Below are 4,848 nucleotides of genomic sequence, written 5' to 3' on the forward strand. Positions count from 1 at the left end.
AAGATTCATTGACTCTACGAGGATATTAATCTAGTTATACAGTGAAAAATGAATCATCTTACTTTTTTAATCACAAAGCTGTTAACTCCATGAAACATTTTTTAACTTTAAATTTGGAAACAGACATAGCTTGCAAAAATTAGTTTTGTGGACTGCAGAATACAACAGTTTTTAAAAAAGAAAACTTTTTTCAAGCTGTGGAGTAAACAGTGCCATTAGTTCAGCTTCCTGATCCATGGCTCCAAAGAATCTTCAAGGTGGACAGTCATTAGAATTAGAAGATTGGCAGCAACCCCATTGTCTGACCAGTGATATCATTCTCTTTTTGAATGTGACATTAGAGAATATTCAGAACTATGTGAAATCATTCTTGTGTTTGTGTTACAGTTTAAACATTACACTTTGGGCTGGTTCCTACTGGTGGCCCCAATCTGAGATGATGCAGTGGTTCAATGGAATTTACATAAGTGTTGACTCAACATTCAACAATTGATTTGATAAATCTATTCTAACTGGGGTTACCAATTAGATTTAGGTTTCTGTGTACCTTGCCCAACATCCTTTAGAATTACATGGCATCAAATATTAATAAATTAAGAATGGAGTTTATCAGACAAGGCAAATTGGAAGTATAATCCAATGGCAATCCGAACACAATCATGGGGTTTAACGTTATTGCGTGATAGACTACCATATGCAATTTCAGGCAATGGGAAGTCAGTTCGAACGTAATTTGAATTCATGTAAATTTGCTGAACTAGTGAATTCACGTAAATGCGTTCTGGCCCTACTTTCTTTTCATTCACAATTAAGAGAAATTCCTCCTGTGTGATAAACTCCAATGTCTGAAAACAGGACTCCATGAAATAGATGTGAACTAATTTTACAAAAATAAAATTATGTAATGCTAGTTATTTCTAGTAGACTTTGAAAATGCTGTATCTGTATGTATGTTTATTTACAGTCTTTGACCAAAACAACTCCAACTACAAACACTATCAATAAAAGGACTCTTACAAAGAACTAATAAAAACAAATTAAAACCCAAATGCTGTGTCTTTTTAGCTAGTTAAAGGGAATGCAATGTCAAGAAATAATGGAAAACTCTTCTTTTCAGAGTAGTTTTTAATGTTGTGTATGAGCTGCCTTGATGGCCATTTTGCTAGTAGAACGTGGTATATAAATACATAAGTACATCAATACATCAATAAATAAAGGTCCTCTCTGGTTATGCATTCACATTTTTCAAATCCCAAATTCTCTCTATCATGTTTATGAAGAAATATGTAAAAAAAATTCTTATTAAAAACAAGTCAAACAAGATGGTTAGGTACACTGAAATTAAAAGCCAATTTTTTAAGAGCTAAACTCTCAGCACCATCCTCCTGGATATGTGCATCTGTCCCAATTTTACCCTCTTGTATTCACTTTCTAAAAATCTCCCACTCTTCCCACCATGCCTATGAATGATATAGGTAGATCTGGAAAGCTCTTTTTAAAAATGAACCAAATAAAAAAGTAATCTGTCCCTACACTAAGTACCTTTTCATCCACAACCTCTTCAACTGGAATCACTGTGAGACTCCTCAGGGCAAAGCAGATAGAAATGAGAAACACACAGAGCAGGCAGGGAACCATGTTTTACAGGAACCAGTTAAACAAAAGACACATGGAATCTGAGAATCAGAATGAGATTTCCAAAATGAATATTAAAAAACCCTACAAGAATGAAACAAAACTCTATATCCATAGAGATCTTGTAGAACCTTTGAGACCCAAAGATTATTGCACTGCCTTTCCTCCCAGCCTCAGCACAGGCTGAAACTTCTGAAACATTTTTTAAAATGGGTGTTTTTGCACATCTCCATGCCCATTCCGGAAGCATCACATATCCAGTCTAGATATCCCATACCTGATCTGTACTTCTCCCATACTTTGCAAAGAACGGGAAATTCCCATTCTTTAAAAGGTGCCAGAGAAATACGGATCGGGTACGAGATGCCAAGATCAAGTAGACAATGCCTCTATACTGGGCATGGAGGTGTGTGAAAACATAAATTTTTAAAACAACAAAAGTTTCAGCCTGTGCTGAGGCTGGGAGGAAAGGCAGTGCAATAATCTCATAACTGAAAGAGAGAGGTTTTTGTAGTCTTGTGCTTCAAGACCCCTTTGCATACTGATTTTCCACACCAACACAGCTATGTCTTTGACTTATATCCATAGAGATGGCATTCTGTACATTAACAGACATTCTATTCTAAAATATACTGTGCATGCCTAGGAGTCAAATGCCAAGAAACAGGCTTGCATTTGAGATCCTAACTAAAGCTATTAGCATATTTATTTACACTAGAATCTGACCCATGGGGCTTATACTGTATTGATATGAGTTATAGAAAAAAATTGAGTAAATGTTTCACTAATCACCTTTGCTAGTATAGTTTCAGTTATGCCCACTTACTCACTGAGGACAATAGAAAGAATCCAAAGAAAGGCAAAGCATACTTATATCCCATTGAGATCAATATACATTAAGCATGCCATTAAGCTTAAGGTATTTGTCCTTGGCAAGAAGAATCTTTGTGCATCCTCGCCAACATATCTTGTTTTATAATGTGGATTTAATAAAGGCAAGATATTGTGTGTGTTTACTACAAACCCACACATGTCAAAATGTGAGAAACATTCTTCTATAAAGAGAACCTGGCACTTGCTAGGAAAAGAATGAACCCTGAACAGTTTTTAAAGTGTTGTATTGGCCAAGATATGGAGACTAAATGGATTGTAGGCTCCTTGTGATCATATCATTCATGGGCCACTGAATGAGGGAATTGTGGTATCCCACTGTGCAAAATAAATAAGAATCTGACATTCTAAACATTTAGTGAGGCTAAGCTAGCAGATTCATCATATATTCCTCTGCATCCATCCTATCAACAGGGCATCACTGATTGTTCCAAGCTGTCTTCTTGGCCATCAAAAGAAAGTGGCAGATTATTTTAATCTGTTGATCAGGAAACATTTTGATGGAGATGTTCCTGACATTTTCTTTATTCATTAAAATAAAGCAAGCTATTGGGGATCTTGCTGGTGTCCTGAGCTGACCATGCTATGCCTGCTATAGTTGAAAATACCTAGTTCATTTGCTGGAAATAAATTCATGCTATGTTTGGTCTGCATACCTGAAACCTCTACATAAATTTCACTTTTGCAGCACAATCAATGTGAAAATTACCCCCTTCTTTCCCCACTACAAAGGTTCTGATTAGTTTCCCCTGCCAGTAAGTGCATAGTGTTAGCCCACCCTACACCCAGGCTGCTAGATATGAAGTTTCATAACTAATATCTAGCATGTTCCAAGGCCATGATGACCTGCAGAAACCAGAGAAATAAATATGTATAGGAGTCATGCTGACTTGAGGACATGAGAACGACCTAGACACAAAGAAATAGGTAGTTCACCCCCCCCCCCCAAAAAAAAACTTTTTCCATTTCTTCTTGTAATGGAAATAAAGGGAGTCTAATCACAAAGCAATCTGGACCATTCACATCATCTCATGACATGTTCCTGTTCACCCTTTTTGCCCAATCATTGAGGAATTGCCTCTAATCTAATCAATATTTTGTCACCATTCCAGATCCCTTTTGTCAATTCCCTGGGGAAGTCATCAAGACCTTTGGCACCCTGAATATCATACCAAACACTCCTCAGGGATATTACATGGGATTAAAAATATTCTCCAGCCCTAGCCATGTTGTTCCATTCTCTCTGTGTAAATCTCAGATGAGCCACTCTCCATTTTCTGTGGACTGGGAATTATTGCTTTCTTTAACTCATAATTTCCCTCAATCCATCTTTCCATATCTTTTTTTCTGATAGCCTGGTTCTTAATCTTGCATTGATTTTTGTATGCTTGCATGCACCCATGCACATTTCTAAATAAAATACTTCTGTTTATTGAAACTGGTGTGCTCTCTGCAGTTAATACTGGTATTCATAGGTGAAAAGATCCCCAAAAGTCGCTTTCCTCTTGCAGGCCTTCTTTTGAACTATAACTTTGCCACAATTTCAAAGAGTTGCTGGTACTGCTGGTGGGGATACCCAACATCCCTCCCCCACCTTGTAGGGTAACATTGGGCATTTGTCCATGCATGTAAATCCCTGTTCTTTACTGTTGTACAGAGGCAGAACTGCCCAGAAAGTACAGAACACATTCCCACACTTGAACATGATTGGTCTTAAAATATATAGCTAGATGCTGTCTCAAATTCATTAGCATTTCTCACAAGAAATGTCACGACTTTTTCAAAATGGTGTCATTCATTTTATCAATTGGAACTGCCATCTTATATGTAAGCTAGTCATAAATGGTTAATACATGCCTGGCTCCATACAAGATGTTGTAGGAAAAATATTGCCAATTCATGACATCAGATAGCTTGAGAAGCAATGGTTAATATCGAGGTCTAATAACCTATTGTATAGTAGCAGATGATGCAATTAATTATCTACCATTGAATTAATAATTCCTTTGTATGTCCTGAATCTTGTAGTGTGGTCCTGAACTCTGGTGTGATGAGAGGGGGGGGAAATGCCCCCCTTCATTATTTTTGTTTCCTACTTTGTGTGGAAAAGAAATTTTAAAAATTAAAGGTACAGAAATTGCATCTCTGCAGATTGGTTAGGCTAGGTGTGATCTTAACTATGCTGACCTAGTTTTCTTTGGAAAGTACCAATAAATATATAAAAACTATCATTTTCCTCAGTTTACCATGTTGCTTTTTCTTTTTCTTTCCCCCCAGTATGTAGAATTGTTTCCATTTTTGTCTGTGTACCAACCCCCCCCC

This window comes from Sceloporus undulatus, chromosome 4, assembly GCF_019175285.1.
Source record: "Sceloporus undulatus isolate JIND9_A2432 ecotype Alabama chromosome 4, SceUnd_v1.1, whole genome shotgun sequence".
Classification (NCBI taxonomy): Eukaryota; Metazoa; Chordata; class Lepidosauria; order Squamata; family Phrynosomatidae; genus Sceloporus; species Sceloporus undulatus.